The sequence below is a fragment of the Neovison vison genome, chromosome 4 (assembly GCF_020171115.1).
Source record: "Neovison vison isolate M4711 chromosome 4, ASM_NN_V1, whole genome shotgun sequence".
Lineage (NCBI taxonomy): Eukaryota > Metazoa > Chordata > Mammalia > Carnivora > Mustelidae > Neogale > Neogale vison.
The window spans coordinates 264,662-285,138 of record NC_058094.1 but is presented as its reverse complement, the minus strand read 5'-3'; the positions used below and the strand labels follow the sequence as shown (position 1 = coordinate 285,138).

The 20,477-nt window shown below is 50.6% G+C and overlaps 1 protein-coding gene across 6 annotated transcripts in view; it reads right to left on the bottom strand.

Moving 5' to 3' along the window:
- The window catches only part of ARHGAP39 (Rho GTPase activating protein 39), a 93,208-nt gene extending 83,648 nt beyond the window's left edge, over positions 1 to 9,560 (bottom strand). For all 6 annotated transcript variants that reach the window (XR_006384164.1, XM_044244701.1, XM_044244698.1 and 3 more), the window contains exon 1: positions 9,476 to 9,560. The gene's annotated coding sequence lies outside the window, so the exon portion shown is untranslated. The remainder of the gene's footprint in view (positions 1 to 9,475) is intronic.
- Positions 9,561 to 20,477: the final 10,917 nt, after the last annotated feature.

Genomic DNA, 20,477 nt, shown 5'->3' with positions numbered 1-20,477 from the left:
TAAAAAAAAAAAAAAGAGAACCCAATTAAAAAGTGAGCAAGGTGGGGAGCGCTTGAATGGCTCGGTTGATTGATTAAGCATCTCACTTTGGCTCCGGTTATGCTCTGAGGCTATGACTGAGCCTGCAGGCAGACCGCACACTCCGTGGGGAGTCTGCTTGGCCCTCTGCCCCCCGCCCTGCTCATGTGTGCACGCTTACGCACTCTCTCTCAAATAAATAAAATCTTTTTTAAAACGTGAGCAAAGGATCTGAAGAGACCTTTCCCCAAGCTGACACATAAACTACTGACAAGCACGTGAGAAGATGCTCAACATCATCAGCCGTCAACGAAACAGAAATCAAAACCACAGTGAGATACTACTTCACACCCACTGGTTAGCTATTAAAAAAAAAAAAAAAAGACACACAAGGGTGGCTGGTGGCTCAGACGATTGAGTGGTTAAGGGTCTTACTCTCGATTTCTGCTCAGGTCATGATCGCACAGTTGTGAGCTCAAGCCCCGTGTCAGGCTCCGTGTCAGGCTCCGTGCCGGGCAGCGTGGATCTGCTTAAGATTCTCTCTCCTCTCACTGTTCCCCTCCCACTGCCCTCCCCCAATCACACGCACATACACTTTCTCAAAAAAAAAAAAAAAAAAGTAGGGGCACCTGGGTGGCTCAGTCAGTTTAGCATGGTTTCAGCTCAGGTCACAATCCCAGGGTCCTGGAATCGAGTCCTGCATCGGGCTCCCTGCTCAGTGGGGAGCCTGCTTCTCCCTCTGCCTGCCACTCCCCCTGCTTGTACACTTGCTATCTTTCCCTCCCCCTGTCAAATAAATAAAAATCTTTAAATAAAAATTAAAATTTAAAAAAAGACCCACAGTAACAAGTAAGAGAGAGGCTATGGAAAGCCTGGAACCTTTACGCACTGGTGGCAGGCATATGCATCTAGTGGACTAGTGCATCCACTCTGTCCCTCCAAAAGTAACCCTGGAGCTACTGGAAGATGCAGCAATTTCACCCCCAGGTAAGCACCCCAAAGAAATGAAAACATATGTCCAAACGCTGGTTCTCAAAGACGTACAAACATGTTCACAAACAAGCACAAACAGCAGCATCACCCCCACAAGCCGAAAAGTGGAAATAATGCCAATGTCTGTAACCGACGACGACCGCAAACCCAACGCAGGCGGTCCTCCGGCACGTGCCACAAGAGCTGCCCAGCAGCGGAGCAGCGGCCGCGGAGACCAGTCGCCCAAGACTACCCATGAGCCTCCACATCTAACCCGTCAAGGCCCATCAACCAGACCCCTGTGCTGACCTCTCAGCCTCCACCCCCTGCTCACTCACCTACACCTGCTTCTGCACTTCTGTCCCTTCCCAATTCACTCCCGATAGGACAGCCAGGGTGACGCTTCAAAGAGACGAGCTTTTCAGCTCAGTCTTGTGACATCTCCTGTAGTTGGTGGGGTCCGGCTGGCCGCCTCCTTGCCCCATCTCCTACCCTACTCCCGGCTCCCACTCCATGGGCCCTGCTGCCCCCAGGTGCCCCATGAGCTGATCCCTCTCCCCACTCTCCATCCACACTGTGGCCTCAACTCACTCTCCCCCGGAGGTGTTCTCCCTGACCCACCGTCTGAACAGGCTGCCCAAGGTCCGCGCTCAGCACGCCGCCCACCATCTTTCAGGGGATGCACCACAGCTGTCAAATGATGCTCTGAGCTACAGGAGGCAGGGCCTCACCCCTGCATTACCAGCCCTAGTGGAACGGACGAAGGGCAAGGCCTGAGCACGCCACCCAATTCCAACAACGCGGCCAGTAGTGCTCCCTCCTTCCACACCAGAGACGGCGCCTACCCACCCGTCTCGTACTCAGAAGTGGAGAGTGTGGTGAGGCACTGGGCGGCCGAGCTTTCCAAATACCCACCAGGGTCCTCCATATGCTGAGTGCACGCCGAGTCCAGTTTGTAAAGTTTGTTTTTTTAAGATCCTATTTTTAAGCAATCTCTACATCCAGTGAGGGGCTTGAACTCACAATGCCGCTACCGAGAGTCACACGCTCTGCCGACAGAGCCAGGTGCCCCTGCTTTGTCCCTTAATGTTGGCATTCTTTAGGGACTTCATAGTCAATACGAAATGGGGCCCATGTCATACATCTTGTCCCCCGTAAGGGCCACCACACCAGGCTCAGAGGGGCACGGACAGAGCCCCTGCCCCAAGGCATTTCTCTGCCAGCTGTGCAGAGCCACCAACAGGCACGCAGTCCAACTCCCACAAATGACTTTATCACGTAAAATTCGTCAGGGTGGTTCGAAGATGGGTAAGTGCTGGTGTGTTCTGGAAAGGAGAAATGGGTAAAGCCAGAGCTAAAAAAAGACTCTTGCGAAACTCCTTGCTGGACTTCCCTGCTTCCTGACTGTGGCAGGTAGGACCCTAGATGAGGAGGGCACCCCTTCGGGAGGTACTCCAAGCTCTCGGCTTTGCAGACACGTCCCCGCTTGCTGAACTGCTGCTCTGCCCAGCCCTGTCTCACTGAAGGCGCCCACCACAGAGCACAGCCAGAAGTTCTCCAGGAACCTGCTGTTTCCTGCCGCGTGCTGCCCCTTCCCCGTGAGGGTCACTGTTCCTGTGCCTGGTTAGCACCCTTCAACACTTGGCCACAGATTCCCCTCCTTTCTAGATGAGATACCCTTTCTTCCAGAAAGCCTACCTAAACTCTGTTCACACCAGGCTAGGCTAGTCGCCACTGCAGGGGTCCCCCCTAAGCCCCCACACTCGCCCCACAAAACCACATAAGAGTATCACGCCCATGTGTGTCCCCCACCAGCAGTCTGGTCTGGATCCATCGCGGGGCACCCGTGCCTGGCACACAGCAGGTGACAGGAGAGGCCAGGAGCAGGATAAACAAGGGCGGGCCTGGGAGACAGAAAACCAGACGTCAGGTCTCGACAAACCAATGGAGAAAGGCTCTCCCTGTGAGCAATGGCCATCCTGGACCCCAGTGGCCACGGGCAGGAAGGTCCACACTGTTCCTAGAGAGCCACCTGTGATTTCCAAAAATCCCTGAAAGCCACAGTGTCACTCCCTTCCAGCTTTTAGGAAAAGAGGCTACTTCTTGGGTTTCTCAGAGCTGGAACAAATTGGAATCCTAATAGCAAAGCTGAATTGAGAATACTAATACAGCAGCCAACACCACAATTAAACAGAACATCAACAGAGTCCAGAAGCTGCTTCAACTCTGTTAGGGACATACATGATCTGATGCACAATTAACATGAGAACAGGGGATTGGGGAAATTTATATTGTATATGCTTCATCACAACCCTAAGTGCAAGGAAGAAAGGGCTGGCCACCAAACCAGTCCCGGGGAATGGTTGAAGGGACTATAATCGAAAACCACCAGCAGCATCCTGGGGACAGTATTACTGCAAAGCTCAACCACGAAGGCAGCACCAATTACACTGGGGCCTCTCAAATCCCCAAGAAAAGACCGAGAGAGATACCCGTGCCCAGTCTGCTGACTGAAGGGGAAGATCCAGTTTTGTCATGTGTAAAACGGGGGTGGCAAGGAGGGCCTCTGCGGACTGCTGTGGGGACAGGAGGTACAGGTGCATGCAAAGGGCATGGGGTAATGTGTGGTGTTCACTCTACCGCTGCAGGATTCTAGGCAGCCCCCCTTATCCACAGAGAGTTGCTCCAGACCCCCAGAAACGAATCACGCTTTTTCCCATACAAACATACCTATGATAGAGTGTACTTCATAAATTAGGCATAGTAAGAGATTAACAACAATAATAATAAACTAGACCAATTTTTAATACACTGTAAAACTTTTATGTCAATGGGCGGGGGGAGACCAAGAGAGAAAGCAAGACAGACAAAGGCACACAGTCAAGAAGGAAAATCACCTGGAACACCAGAAGTCAGATGAGGGCTCTCAGGCCTGGCTGCCAGTGAGGGCTTCAAGCTGGGGTGACTGGTTCACGCCACAGCCAGAACACTTGGGGTCTGGCCTGTCTTCAGCCCGTGTACATGAGGACAGAAAATGGGCTCTGCTGACTCGTCAGCCTCTTGGTGTTAAACTGAAAAAAATTTTTTTAAATATTTATTTATTTATTTATTTGACAGAGAAAGTCCACAAGTAGGCAGGAAGGCAGGCAGAGAGAGAGGGGGAAGCAGGCTCCCGCCGAGTAGAGAGCCTGATGTGGGGCTCAATCTCAGGACCCTGGGATCATGACCTGAGCCAAAGGCAAAGGCTTTAACCCACTGAGCCACCCAGGTACCCCTTAAAACGAATTTTTAAAAACCTTATGGGGGTGCCTGGGTGGCTCAGTGGGTTAAAGCCTCTGCCTTCGGCTCAGGTCATGATCCCAGGGTCCTGGTATCAAGTCCCACATCAGGCTCTCTATTCGGCGGGAGCCTGTTTCCCTTCCTCTCTCTCTGCCTGCCTGTCTGCCTACTTGGTGATCTCTCTCTGTCAAATAAATAAATAAAATCTTAAAAAAAAAAAAAGTTGTTTAAAAGAAAAAAACCTTATGCACGGGTAACACTTGGTAATTTACAGAACCCTCCAGGACTCAGTCATGCTGGGGCAGGACAGACATCATCTAATCCCCACACAAAAGCCCAGGCTTAGGTGTTAAGCAATTTGTCTGTGATCAGGTGCACAGGCCCGGGATTGAGTCAAAGCTCAACCCGCAGCTGAGCCAGGGCCGCACCAGCTACACCAGGCAGCTCAGAAACCCAACATGGATTTATTACTCACTCCCCGGGCTGCCCACTGGACTTCCCCCCACAATCCCAGGGCCGGGTCAACACCAAGACTCCCTGCGGGCGCCACCCTGGAATGCTCTGAAAACCCTAGTCACGCTTGTGTGTAACAGCTTTACTGAGACAACCACATACCATACGACTCACCCACTCAAACTGCACGATCTACTGATACTAACATAGTCACAGACACGCACAGCCTTCTCCATGGGCAACTACAGGGTACTTTCTTTACCCCCAAATAACCCCTTATCTCTTATCTGTAACCCCAGGCTCTGGAAACCACTAACCTACTTTTGACCCATGGACGTGCCTGTTCCGCGCATTTCACACCAATGAAATCACACGCTCGTGGATTTCTGTGTCTGGCTTCCTTCACTGACCACAGTGTTTCGAGATCCATCCCTGTTGTCGCACGAATCAGTACTTCTCTCCTTTTTATTGCCAAATAATATTCCATCCCATGGAAGGACCACACTTTATCTATTCATGTGCTGATGGACATGTGGGTCATTTCCAATTTTCCGCTACCACGGACAGTGGCCGCTCTGAGGATCCATGCACAGGTGCTTGAGTGAAGGTGTCCTCCTAGTCACTCCTGCCCATGAGAACACATGAAAATGGGCCAATTTCCAGTGAAGAAACTCATTTAATCTGATCATACCATATTATTCAAGATATAGGTAGTTGGGAGAAACAAATGACCAAAGGAAGTGCAGAGCTAAAGACGTGGAAAAGCAAGAGGAAAACCTGACCTTAGCAGCAGAAGTGCTACTTCTGGGACAGACCCCACAAGCGTACCCTCACACTACCCAGCGCTGTACAAAACAAACCGCACAACACACGGTATCCAGCAGCACGGGGCGACTTACACACGTCACAGCACCTCGTGGCGCCAAACACAAATCCGCCATGAAAAAGAGTGAACTGGGAAATTTACCAATATGGGATGACTTCCATACACATTTCGTTAAAAAAGGCAAGGTTCAGGAACTTTTTGAAAAGGGCAGAAAGAGAAGAATTTGCTTCTGTAAGTACCGATGTCTCCAGAAGGAGATACAGCAGTTGCCTCCAGGGGACCGGGCTCCTGCGGGTAAAAACAGGACAGAAGCTACTCTGTGCACTATTTTCCAGCTGTGACTGTGAATGTGTTACGGATTCCAAAGGAAAATTTTTTAACCTTTTAGGAAGCAAAAATAGAGAGAATCTATGAGAATTTTTTTAAAAAATTATACTTAAGAAAGCAAGAGACGAGAGGCCCGGATAGTTGCAAGCAGCCAAAATGGAGGAAACAAGGGAGCCGCTCCGCTGCTGCGCTAACCCTCCTCTGGGGTGAAACCTACCCAAATCCACCACTCCTACTGAGGTCAACGTCCTAAGAAAATGTTGCAAAGAGACACTGAGGACACAAAGGTCTCCTTTGCCTTCAAAGACCTCCCAGTGCAGACGGGAGCCAGCTCTCACGTGGCCAGTGGCCAGAGGCCCGGCTCAGAACACGAGGAGGCACAGAAGTTGCTGCGTGAAGGGAGGGGTCAGGACAGGCTCCTCCTGGGGCAAGCGCCATTGAGGGTCCGAGGAGATGAAGGGGCCACCCGAGCCTTGCTTGTTTTGCAGGGAGGGGGACGTGGAGTGGGGCTCGGCCTCGGGAGCACTGGCTGGCGTCAGTGCAGAGCAGCACGCGAGTCGGCGCACAGGAAAGAGCGGTCCAAGGAGCATGTGAGGCCGGGGAGGAACGCAGGGCACATGAGCAACCAGCTGGACGCACTCTGGGCCCTTCAGCCTGGCCTCCTGGCTACAGGACCGTCCCGCCAGTGGGGTGCCCAGCAGCACCCCTAGTCCCCACACATTCAGTGCCAATAGCACCCAAGTCAGAACAACCAAAGACTTCTCCAGACCGGTCACCTCTGGGCGAGCACCACTGCTCCGCACTACCCCACCTGAGCAGCTATGTGGAAGACAGAGAGGAGGGAGCCCCCGAGCAGGCACAGCCGTAACGCAAAACCGCACAGGCCCCAGACAATAAATGTAAGGGAGGAGAAATTTGGGAACTACTCAGGAGGGACGAGTAGGACCTATCGCGAGGACCTGCAGCTGGGGGAGGACCCAGGACACGAAGCTCTTCCAGGCAGCAAACAACCCAATGATGGTCCCAAAGCACCAAAGGGCTGAGGTCAGAAGTAGAAGAGGCAGGGTCTAGAAGCCCACAGGGCTTCTGCATCCAGAGGCTGGCTGCAAAGTTCGAGGCTGAGGGGAGAAGTCTGGCTGGCACCACTGTCCTGGGGGAGACCACCCAGACAGGGCATGAAGCAGGGTCTTTTTTTTCCTTGGAGGGGAATAGCCCACCCCAGCATGCGAGCAGCAGAAAAGGCCGGGACGGACATTTTTAAATCTATCCTTAGATATTTTGCATTTTGCTCACAAAGCTGTTTCATCACCATCTGTTCTGAACATTAAACCTTCTCACCTTAAACCCCACAAATGCCCAAAGACTCTATTTTAAAGGGGAAGGATTCCTCCCCAAGTCTTAGTGTCAGAGATTTAAAGGAGATGAGATGTAGTTATGTAGGGTAAGTCTAAGATATTCTCCCGACGTCTGATTTTTTAAAAGAGATTTTATTTATTTATTTGAGAGAGAAACAGTGACTTAGATAGCAGGAGAGAGCACAAGCAGGCAGGGGGGAAGCAGGCTCCCACTGAGCAGGGAGCCCAATGCAGGGCTCGATCTCAGGACTCCAGGATCATGACCTGAGCTGAAGGCAGATGCTTCACCATCTGAGCCACCCGGGCGCCCCTCTCCCCAGATCTGAGAAAGAGAATCATCTCCTTGGGAAATGAAGATTCTTCCTGCTTTGCTCTGAAGCAAGTTAGGTCTTATTTTGTTCTGGAACAGGTAATTCCAAGTTCTCACTCTGTTGCTTATGTCTTCACTGTCATCTGAGTTTGTTAATAAGTTATCCTTCCTAGTCCAAGGATAACACTGTTAAGTGAAGTGTAACAACAATTGCTTCAGTGGTCTAATTCGGAGCATCACCCAAGACCTGCTCTAACTCTCATCGCTGTCTGCAACAACACTACCCGCCCCCCCAGGACAAGTACTACAGGATCTAGCGTGCCTCGCTAGCAGCTTGCTTCTTCTAAGCAGATTCTATACAGCAACCTACAAATTACAAATCCATAATATCAGATGTAGAATGCATCTAAGCACGTAAGATCTGTTCCTCATTTACCTTTGTAAGAGACTTCGCTTTTCCCAACTTGCTCGTGTAAGAAAATCGTCCAAGACTTCAAGTTAATGTAAAACCAAGATCTAGGAGACGCTAGTAGACAAGGGCAGAGCCAGCAGCCAAGCAGCGGGGCCCTGGAAACCAGCTCCCGGCACTGGCAGTCCCCACCACTCACATCGCACCTGACACAAACGGCCTGAGTGTTCGCTCGCTGAGTCCTCACGACCACCCCCCAGGAGGCCAGGACGCCGGTGCTCCCGTTTCACCGACCAGAGACCAGAGGCACAGAGCACGAAGCCGTAAGCACAGGAGGCAGGACTCGGAAGGCAGGCCGTCTGGCTCCAGAACCCGCCCGCTTCTGCGCTCTGCTCGCCGGCTCCTTGGCAAGACGCAAAGTGCAGCCAGAGGCCGGCTGACCTCTGCTCACTCGGCGAGCAAGCCTTTGAGGGTCATCACGTCTGCGCCCGGACGCTTAGGAAACGAGCCTCCTGCTTCCCGGCCGCACCCCCTATCGAATCTCCTTCCCCTCCCCCAGCGGCAGAAACACACCTGCTCATTGTGAAACGGGAGCCGCTGACCGGGAACCACCTGCTGTTTGCAGAGGCGCCCTGGACCCACAGGGTCTAATTGCTCTCGCCGGCTTCAAAGACAAATCTCCTATTGTCTACACCGGCGGAGGAACACGAAGCCTTACAACTGGCGGTTTCTGCAGAGGTCACCGGAGGTTTGGCTAAACCCTACGACACCGAACGGAGGCGGGGGGAGGGCGCCGCGTTTTCGCGGAAGGTTGCGCAGCGCCCACAGCAGCTGCCGGAGGGAGCAGCACGGAACACACCCACAGCTGCCGCGGCCTCGCAGCGCGTCGCCCGGGGGAGATAAAAGACGTCCTGACCCCCACGAGGCACGGCCGGCCTCCCGCGCGGCCCTCGCCACGGAACGCGGCCCCTCCGCCCCCGCCACTCCCGCCACCGGGAAGCCACAGAGGCACTTCCAGGTCCCGGAGGGCTGCGCCCGGGAGCGCCCCGACCCGCCGCGCCGCAGAGGCCGGTCGGCGAGGCCCCGCGGCCACGGCCCGCACCCAGAGCCGCGCGTCCCGACTCCCCGCGTCCGGACAAAGCGCCCCCGCACCCCGCCCCGCCCGAGCCCCGCGAACCGCGCCGACGCCCCACACCCAGGCCCCTGCACTCCACTCACGGCCCCCCGCGGCCGGGCACACTCGCCCGCACGCCCACCCTCGGGCCGGGCACACTCACACCCACCTCACGCCCGGCCCCCGCGCGGCCTCGGCCCCTCGCGCCCCGCGCCCCCGCCCAGTCCCGCCCGGCCCACCCACGCGCCCTCGCCACCCCGCCCCCGCCGCGGCCCCGCCCGCCCCCTCGGGCCCCGCGGGCCCGGAGCTTCGCACGGCGGGGTCCGGGACCTCCTCGGGGCCGGGCGGGGGCCGCAGAGCCGGCCTCTCCGCCATCTTCCTGGCCCGCGCCGCCCACCGCCCGCGCTCTCACCGGCCGGCTGCTCGGGGGCCGCGCCGCCACAGCCCCTCATGTCGGCCCGGGCGCCGCGCCCGAGCTGTCGCGGCTCTCCCGCCGCCGCCCCGCCGTCAGCGCCGCAGCCGCAGCCGCAGCCGCAGCCCGCTCGGTCCGCGTCCTGCGCCGCCGCCGCCGCCGCCGCCAGGCCAGTGCGCCGCAGCCGCGCGTCCTCCCGTCACCAGCGCAACCCCCCGCCTCCGGCCCCGCCCCCGCGCCTCCCTGCTCCGGCCGCCAGGGGGCGCCGCCACGAACCCCGTGCGCCTGCGCCGGCGTGCGGCATGCCGGGAGCCGGAATCCGGCTGAGGGCGCGCGGGGCCTGCCGGGAGGCGGGAGTGCGGTCCTGGGGGCTCCGCCCACACAGGCGGGCGCTGGCCGGCGCGCGGTCTCCGAGGGCCCCGAGGGCGGGGTCGGCGGGGCGGGGCCGGGCGTCCACTCCCCGCGGGACGCGGTCGCACTCGCTCGCGTCGCTCGGACCGCAGCCGGCCGGGCCCTCCTGCCCGACCGCCCGGCAGGGCCTCCTTCAGCCCTCGGGCCGCGCGGCCGCCGCTCGGACGTCTCAGTGCGGACCGGGGGGAACCAAGCCCCGAAACCGTCGGACCCCGCGAGGCTCGGGTGTCCCTCCTCGCGGACTCGGAGTCGCGGAGAGCACGGGTCCTCCGCCGGCGCAGTCTGTCGCCCGTTCGCTTAGCGGTCGGACGGCCCGTGCCTCGTCCCGAGCTCCCGGCGACCGCGCGGCCCCCGCTCTCCGGCAGCTCGTCCTCGCGGACCCTCGTCCGGCTCGAGAAGGCGCGTGGGACTTGTGCTTGGAAGCTTCGCCGCCCGAAGCTCCGGCAGCACGCGAGACCGCGGCGCCCAGTGCGTGGCCGCACCCGCGCGCTCCTCTTCAGAACCGCCAGGGCTGGAAGCTCCGCTGGAAGCGCGCGGCCGAGCTCTGCCCTGCAGCTCCCCGCTGCGCCCAGCCGGAGCGCCTCAGCGGCTGGAGCTCACCGCTCCTGCCCCCCCTTCGCTCTGCCCTCGCACCCCACGCCCGCCCACGTGCATGAGCCGTCACGCCGCTTCGTTGCTAGTCCCTGTCCACAGTGGGCATCGGAGAAGACCCACCCCGGCTGAACCCAGCCATGCCCCATCGTGACCACTGCAGAACCGGGCAGTCAGCTGGCTTCACCTGAAGCTTAAAATGAGTGCCTCGCTCTCCCTTGTGATCTTGTGATTTTTCTCTCGCTCTCTGAGTGACCACCAGAATTTCTCAGGCCTCTCTAGTTGAGCCACCCAGATGAGACCAACACTCTTCTTATCACCGCATCTGAAGGGCCACCCACGTCCACCCTCTGCCCTTCACCTTCCCTCCTGGTAACCTGCGACTTGTCACTTCCCTGCTCCTGCATAAGACAGTCTCTCCCCTGGGGCACTGGAACCCCTACCCTCGTGAATTCTCAAAGGCTCTGCTTTGCCATCTCCTCTCCTAATCTGTTTGTCTTTCTCTATGTAATGATTTCCATGAGCACAAGATACACTCTGATAGTTTTCACTACTAAAAAAAAGAAAAGAAAAGACTCCCCATCCCCCTCAGACTCCCTGGTGACTGTGCTGCTCAAAAGGCTGAGAAGGCTGGCCTGTGTCTTTTATTTCCTTCTCTTCTCGTTCTCCAGTTCCATGGAACACATCCCTGTTTGGGTCACTGGTTCCTGACTCCAGTGTACTTGTTCCTGTTGTCCTCTGGTTGCCCTGTCAGCATCATCCAACATGCTGAGTCTGAGCTGATTTTACTGATGGGATGTGCAAGTTTGAGGCTCAGAGGATGTGACTTTGTGTGCCATCTGCATGTAACACAATAGGATGTCAATATTTTGGCTAAGGACAGCAGATAGCATATGTCCACATATACTAAAAATGTGCAAACACCTATTTTCAGGGCTTCTAGGAGGTGGCCAAAGACTGCTCCATACTTCTTTGCCCTTTACCATTGTAGGTAAATGAAGCTAGGAAGTGAGAGGATGATGGAAGGTTTCCTGGAAAAAGATGTAGTCCTACCAGTGTGTTTCCATTCTCCATCCCACCTCCCGCCAAACCTAGGTGGAAAGTATTTATATAATGGGTAGGATAAAATTATCAAAAAATATGTTAGAGGGAGAAATGATCCAAAATAAAACCAAGATGGAAATTTAACATCAGATGAAACAGTTGAAGTGCAAGTCATTACCAAGGCAAAATGGAAATTACATTATCTTAAGTAAGAAATTACAAATAATTAACAAGTGTGTTAACTTTAAAACTGTCACTTATTTGCCAGGAAAAATGGGTTTACTTAGTAAAAGCAGAGAGTTGCAATTCAGGATAAGCAAGCTCAGACAAAACTATAGGCAAGTCCGCAGAGCAAAGGAGAGCAAAGCTCTCATATAGAGGAAAGAGGGTAGGAAGTAACATCTCCAGCGAGGTGCAACCTCTTCTCTGTCGGTTCTCCGAGACGCGGCCAGGGTGGTGAGCACCCTCTGCTGGCCGCCCATTGCCACCTTCACGGAGTCTCCTTCATCCAGTTTCACACTTGACCCCTAAACAACACGGGCTTGAACTGTGCGGGACTACTTATCTGTGAATTTTTTTTTTCAGTAGGTGTATTAAAAATTTTTTAAATTTGTGACAATTTGAAAAAACTTGCAGATAAACTGTGTAGCCTAAAAGTATTAAAAAATTCAAATGTTGGGTATGTCAGGAATGTATAAAATATATAAAAGTACTAGTCTATTTTATCATTTGCTACCACGAAATATGCACAAATCTATTACCAAAAGTTAAAATTTGCCAAAACTTATGCAGACAAATACTCATAGACCATGCATGTGCCATTCGTTGTCAGGAGAAATGTAAGCAATCTAAAGATGCAGTATTAAATCATAACTGCATAAGATTTACTGCAGTACTGATAAAAAAAAAAAGGAAGCTACAGGCTCAAAATGACACCTTAGGTCCAGTCCCCAAACTGGGGCTTAATACCTAACCTAATACCATTGTCATCCTACCCCAGAAATACAGCCTTAGTCAGAAATTTTCTGCTTAGCACCAATAAGGAGCTCTGTCACATGGGTCTTTCCGTCCCCAAAAGGAAGATGAGATAATCCACATACTAAGAACTTTTTGTCCCCAAATGAAGGTGACCTAACCTAAAATAATGCTTTTTTCCTGTTCATGACTTCCCTGTTCTGCTTTCAAAAACCTTTCCCTTTCTGTAACCCTTTGGAGCGCCATTCCCCTTGCCACATGCTTGTTTCATGGATCACCTAATAAAGCCAATTAGATCTTCAAAGTGACTTGGTTCGATTCTATTCTTTACCAGTACACACTGTACTTCTCTGATAAATAGGGGCCACCTCCTGTGCTATTGTGCTGAGCTCGTGTTTTGGGGACCCACTGAAAACACCCTGTGACATTAATCATCCGACATCAGCACACCATCTCTCCAGTAAATTATGTATCACAATAGAAGTGATCTCTCGTGGTTCTCATGAATTTTGCATTGTACTTAGTGCAACACTGTAGCCTATGTGACCTGTACGAACTGCCACTAATGATGCCACATGTGCTCCCAAGAAGCAGGAAAAAAAATCACGATGTTAGAAGATGGAGTTGAATTGCTTGGTATGGGCTGTAGACTGAGGTCTGCAGCGGCAATTGCCCACCATTCCAAGCTAAATGAGTCCAGCATAAGGACCACATTAAAAAGAGAAAAGGGGGGACGCCTGGGTGACGCAGTTGGTTGGACGACTGCCTCCAGCTCAGGGCGTGATCCTGGAGTCCCGGGATCGAGTCCCACATCAGGCTCCCAGCTCCATGGGGAGTCTGCTTCGCTCTCTGACCTTCTCCTCGCTCATTCTCTCTCTCACTGTCTCTCTCTCTCAAATAAATAAAATAAAATCTAAAAAAAAAAAAAAGAGAGAGAGAAAAGGGGGGCACCTGTCTGGTCCAGTCACTACAGCATGTGACTCTTGATCTCAGGGTTGTGTGTTCAAGCCCCACATTGGACATAGAGCTTAACGTAAAAAGAGAGAGAGAGGGAAATCCATGGAGCTGTTGCCACAACTAGGCCAGAAGGAGTGAAAATCTTACGATTTTTGTGAAATACCTTTTTAAAAATCTCATATTGAAAATGCAGCCTTTATGTGGGTACAAGATTGCTATAAGGCATACCTACAGACAGACTCTGATATGATTTGAGAAAAAGGCATGTCACACTATGACAACTTAATGCAACAGGAAGCTGAAGGATCTAAAGCTGGAGAATTTAATGCCAGCAAAGGATGGTTTGACAATTTTAGAAAGAGGTTTGGCATAGAAAATGTCACGATAACAGGAGAAGCAGCTTCTGCAAAGCAAGCAGCAGATGAGTTCTTAGATGCCATTAAGAAAATCATCAAGGGAGTGCCTGGGGGGCTCAGTCATTTGAACGGCTGCCTTCAACTCCGGTCGTGGTTCCCAGGGTCCTAGGATCGAGCCCCACATTGGGCTCACTGTGCAGTGGGGAGCCTGATTCTCCCTCTCCCTCTGCCTGCCTCTCTGCCTACTTGTGCTCTCTCTATATATGTCTCTGTCAAATAAATAAATAAAATCTTTTTTAAAAAAATCATTGAGAAAGGATATCTGCCTGAACAGGGTTTTCATGTAGATGGAAGTGTCTTATCCTGGGAAAAAAATGCCACAAAGAACATTTATTGGCAAGGAAGAGAAGCAAGCACTGGAATTTAAGGCAGGAAGGGAAAGGCTAACTCTCTGGGTTTGTGCAAATGCAGTCTGGTCTATGTTCAGGACTGTCCTTATCTATAAAGCCACTAACTCCAAAGCCTTAAGGGGAAAAGGTAATCACCAGCCACCAGTCTTTTTGTTGTACAAGAAGGCCTGGATGAGAACTCATTTTCTGGATTGGTTCCACCAATGCTTTGTCTGTGAAATCAAGAAATACCTTGCCAGTAAGCGACTGGTTTTGTTGTTGTTGTTGTTGTTGTTGAATAGGCTGTGGAGCCTGATGTAGGGCCTGAACTCAGACCCTGAGATCAAGACGACTGCTGAGCTTAAAGTCATATGTATAACCAACTGAGCCACCCAGGTGCCCCAAACAACTGCTTTCTAAAGTTCTTTTCATATTAAACCATGCCCCAGCCACCCAGATCCCCATGAGTTCAACACTAAAGTAATCAAATACAGTGTCTCTACCACAGCCTCTAGATCAGGAGGTCCTGAGGACCTTTAAGGCTCATTACACATGGTACCCGACAAAAAGGATTGTCAACACTATGGAAGAGAATCCCAGTACGAACTCAGCGTGAAAACCTGGAAGGATTATACCATTGAAGATATTGAAGATGCCATCATTGTTACAGAAAAGGCTGTGAAAGCCATTGAGCCGCAAACAATAAATTCTTTCTGAAGAAAACTATCCACATGTTGTGCATGACTTCGCAGGATTTACAACAGAGCCAGTCAAGGAAATCATGAGACTGTGGATATAGAAAAAAGGCGAGGGTGAAAGTCTTCAAGACATGGGTCTTGAATTCAAGAGATAATAGACACCATCCCAGGGGAACTAACAGAAGACAACATAATGGAGATGAGTGCTTCTGAACCAGTGCCAGACGACAAGGAGGAAGATGTCCCAGAAGCAGAGCAGAAAACAGACTGACATTAGGAAATCTAGTGGAAGGGTTCTGACTATTCAAGACTGCTTTTGACTTCCTTTACAACATGGACCCTTCTGTGATATGGGCAATGAAATTAAACAGTGAAGGAAGGATTAACACTTATACAAAACACTTTAAAGAGATGAAAAAGCCAAAAAGTCAGACAAAGTATGATGTGTTTCTGGACGGTCTCACTGAGTGTGCCTCCCTCCCCTCCATCCCCTTCTAATTCCTCCGCCTCTTCCACCCTGAGACAGAATGCCAAGCCTTCTGCTGCCCCTCCTTGTCAGCCCACTCAATGTGGAGTCAAGATGAAGAATTTTAGGACAACCTGCTTCCACTGAACGAACAGGAAATAATCATCTTGCAGTACAGTTAACAAACCTGTCCGGTGTGCACGTGTCCTCCCGTGAAAATCTAATGCCTGTACAGTAGGAGCTGCATGAGATATTTGTGTCATCGTTGTAATTAACTAGGTGGCCATCAAGTAGAGTATCGTGGGCAAGACTTGCATGGAAGCGGAGAGCCAGTCCTTACAGAGGCATAAAGTGAGTGATATTTAATATAAAATTAATGTGTCAGTTTTCTGTTTTAGAACATTGCTTTCAAAGAATTACATTACTGTATGGTATACCCCTTCCTCTCCCCTAATTGGAGAAAATGCGTATCAGCCTATCATCACAGGTAAGTGTTTTTTCTTTAACAGTTTCCAATGCTACATTATGAATAAGACTTTAACACTGTACACCGTACAAATTTTACAACAATCCCCTTACTGGTGCATAGGCTCGGCTACTGTAAAGCCATCACACTGCTGCTTTGTCACTACCAATGCATAGATTGCTAACCCTGTAAATAAATATGAATTTCTGGGGCGCCTGGCTGGCTCAGTGGGTTAAGCCTCTGTCTTCAGCTCAGGTCATGATCTCAGGGTACTGGGATCGAGCCCCACATGGAGGGAGGGGTCTCTGCTCAGCAGGGAGCCTGCTTCCCCCTCTCTCTGCCTGCCTCTCTGCCTAGTTGTGATCTCTCTCTCTCTCTCAAACAAATAAAATATTTTTAAAAAATAAATAAATATGAATTTCTTTTTCACATTATCTTTTCATTGTTGATGTCTAGCATTAGTAATACATATAATATCTACAGTGTATTGTATAAGAAATATCAATGTAGGTCTGACAGATGATTCATCTTGTTACTGGGCAATGTAAACACAATATCAATACAGTACAGCAACAAATTTATTTTCCCTTCCTTATAATTTTTCCTTTTTATTTATTTTTTACAAAGATTTTATTTATTTATTTGACAGATGGAGATCACAAGTTGGCAGAGAGGCAGGTAGAGAGAAGGAGGGGAAGCAGGCTCCCTGCTGAGCAGAGAGCCTAATGTGGGACTCGATCCCAGGACCCTGAGATCATGACCAGAGCTGAAGGCAGAGGCTTAACCCACTGAGCCACCCAGGCACCCCAATTTTTTCTTTTTAAAATTAACAGTGTTGGGGAGCCTGGGTTGCCATATGATCCATATCATCCAGTAATTTCACTACTGGATCATATGGATAAATTCACTATTATTAATTTCACTAATTTTTTGAGGAACTTCCATACTATTTTCCACAGTGGTAGCACCAATTTGCATTCCTGCCAACAGTGCACAAGGGTTCCTTTTTTTTTTTCCCACATCCTCATCAACATTTGTTATTTATTGTGTTTTTTTCTTGTGTTTTAAATTTTAGCCATTCTGACAGGTGTATGGTGGTATTTCATTGTCATTTTGATTTGCATTCCCCTGAGGATTAGTGATGTTAAGCATCTTTTCATGTGTTGATTGGTTATCTGTATATCTTCTTTGGAAAATTGTTTATTCAGGTCCTCTGCCCATTTTTAATTGCATTACTTTGGGGTTTTGTTTTTGATGTTATAATATGTAAGTTTTTAAGGGGCGCCTGGGTGGCTCAGTGGGTTAAGCCTCTGCCTTCGGCTCAGGTCGTGATCTCAGGGTCATGTGATCAAGCCCCACATTGGGCTCTCTGCTCGGCGGGGAGCCTGCTTCCTCCTCTCTCTCTCTGCCTGTTGCTCTGCCTGCTTGTGATCTCTGTCAAATAAATAAATAAAATCTAAATAAAATAAAATATAATTTGGGTAGTAACCCTTACCAGACATAACATTTGCAAGTATCTTCTGTTCAGAAGGTTGCTTTTTGTTTTGCTGATGGTTTCCTTCCCTGAGTAAAAGCTTTTTATTCTGGTGTCGCCCCAACAGCTATACTTTATGATTTTCTTAATGATAATTTATTTTCTCTAGCTTACTTTATTGTAAGAATACAGCAATTAATAGTATGACATACAAAATATGTGTTAATTCATTGCTTGTGTTCTAGGTAAGGCTTACAGTTAGCAGCAGGCCATTAGTAGTTCAGTTTCTAGGGAGTCACAAGTTATATGTGGATTAGCTGTCCTGGGAGCTGGTGCCCAGCCCTGGTGTTGCCCAGGGGTCAGCCGCACGGACGGAGCTCTGCACTGTGTTTACAGTTGGAACGCGCCTCCCGTCCTTTCACTCACTCGTGCAACAGATGCTTTCCGTGTGCCGCCATGTACAGGCATTCTTTTAGGGGCTGGGGTTAAGAACGAGCAAAGCCAAGTCCTTATCTTTGTGGCATTTGTGTTTGGGCTTGGGAAAACATTCCAGTTCTCAAAGGAATTTTCTGCCCCTACCTGATCTGTGGTCACATGTTCGTTTATTGTCCGTCTCCTCATTAGAATGTTGGTTCCAGGGGGCTGGGTCTTCCCTCATCACCAAATCCCTGCACCAGAGCAGGGCCTGGCACATGGAAGGCACTCAGCAAGCATCTGTTGAAATGTGTTTGTGTGCTTCTTTGGAGTCAGCACCTGCTTTTGCACAGTGTCACTGAGATGCCATAGAGACCAGTACGGAAAGCACCTGCCATCAGAATCTCAGATCCAGCTACAGTGATGGGCACAGACAACTAACTGCGATTCAGCATAAAATGGAACACGGCCTTTAACAGAAGGGATGAAACTCTGCTCAGGCTGATGTACAAGCTGCATGAAAAGTTCATTTAGCTTAATTATAAGAGTAACTACTTTCTCCTTTCACAAGGAAGCTTTAATTTTTCATTCTTTGTTTGAGATTCTTGGGTCAAGACAAAGCACAAACAGTCAACTCCAAAGCAGAAATCTTCTAAATCAGAATTATAAGAAGTAACTCACAACAGTTTCCTAATGGTCAATCCAGAGTGTTTGAATTTCAACAAGCTTGTGGGGGCTAAGACACGAGCAGAACACTTGTGGGAAAAAAATCACAGTAGAGCCCAGGAGGAAACTCTTCTTCCCAAAAGAGAGGTTCTGGGGAAATGTTCAGCTTCCCTCTCAAAATGAATAGACCGGGGCATCTGGGTGGCTCAGTCACTTGAGCGTCTGCCTTGGGCTGGGGTCATGGTCTCAGGGGCCTGGGATGGAGCCCTGTATTGGGCTCCCTGCTCAGCAGGGAGTCTGCTTCTCCCTCTGCCCCTTCCCCTGCTTGTGTTCTTTCTCTCTCTCTCTCTCTCTCTCTTAAATAAATAAAATCTTTTTAAAAAATCAAAACAACAAACAAAAAGTAATAGACCAGAGAAATACCAGGAATGTAGCTAATTGGGGGAAAATAGGACCCTGGGCACAAACCTGTTGCACCTTAGAGGGACAGAGCAGGAGAGAGAGATTATCAACGAGGCGGGGGAGGGGGGTAGAGAGCAGATGCTCTCCATGTGGTTCAAGCAGAATGCACATCAAACAGGTCCCAGGGGTTTAGGGCTCAGTGGACATAATCTGTGTGCAAAGTCTTTCAGCAAGTACTCACAACTTACTCAGCATCAGAAAACTCATACAAGGAAGAACCCCAAGGGCATATGAAGTATGGAGAAAAATTAATCAAGACTCAATCCTCATACAACATCAGAAAATTCACAGCGGAAAGAAACTGTGTGTAGTCAATGTGACAAGGGCTTTGGAGAGACATCAAAGCTTGTTAAACATCAGAGAATTCACACTGGGAAAAAGCCCTATAAGTGTACCAAATGTGGCAAGGCCTTTGGTGGGAACTCAAACCACATTATTTCTGGAGAGAAACCCTATAAATATAATGAACATGGGAATGCCTTTAATCAGAGAGCAAACAGCATTACACATCAGTAAATCCACACAAGAGAGAACACTCTTGAATGTAAAGAGTGTGGGAAAAGCTTCAGCCAACCATCACCGTGATTCACCATCAAAGTATACATTCTGAAGGGAAACCCTGTAAGTGTGATCGGTGTAAAGGACTTGGGTCGCACATCAGACCTGATCAGTCGTCAAAGAATACACACCGAAGAGAACCCTTACATGTGTACCATGTGCAGGCGACGCTTTGTTCAGAGATTACACCTGATTCACCAGCACAGAACACGCTCTGGAGACAAGTCAGTGCTCAGTACTTACTAGTCATCAGGTCATTCACACCATGGAGGAAACGTGTGAACTCACTAAATGTGTCAAGCCCTCAGTGTGAGCTAGCTTCAGGCACTACCCCGATTTCTCCTAAAGGGAAATTCTTCACACAGGAAGAAGACACACCTGGGAAGAATAGAGCAAAGGCGGGAAAGCCTTTCACTGTTGCTTGTTATACATCTCAGAGTTCCTACTGGAGAGAGCTCTGTGGACGTGGAGAATGCCAGGAGAGCATTTACTTGGAACTCATACCTTTGCAGTCAGATAATTCATTGAGGATGTAATGGATATGAGAGGCTTTTCTTGTTTTTGTTTTGGGTTGCTTTTAAGAGAGGTTTGGTGGTGTGGGCAGAAGGTAAAACTCGGGTACCCACCACTGCAGGCTGCTCCCTTTGAAGAAACTGTCCAGCAGTTCTCATCCCTAAGGGACCATGCTCTGTAGGTGGCCTGTTGCCTTTATTTTTTTTTTTAAGATTTTATTTATTTATTTGACAGAGATCACAAGTAGGCAGAGAGGCGGGCAGAGAGAGAGGAGGAAGCAGGCTCCCTGCCAAGCAGAGAGCCCGATGCGGGGCTCGATCCCAGGACCCTGGGATCATGACCCAAGCCAAAGGCAGAGGCTTTAACCCACTGAGCCACCCAGGTGCCCTGGCCTGTTGCCTTTAGACCCCAGCCCAAGGACAGCCTTATTCTCATGCTAACTGGCAAATAAAACTGCCGGTTACTTGGCAGCAGAAGCGGGTTTTTCGGGGACAGCAGGGACTCGCATCCTGGAGCCAGCAAGCCGGTCTGCGGAGCGAAGGAGAGCAAAGTCTTTCACGTG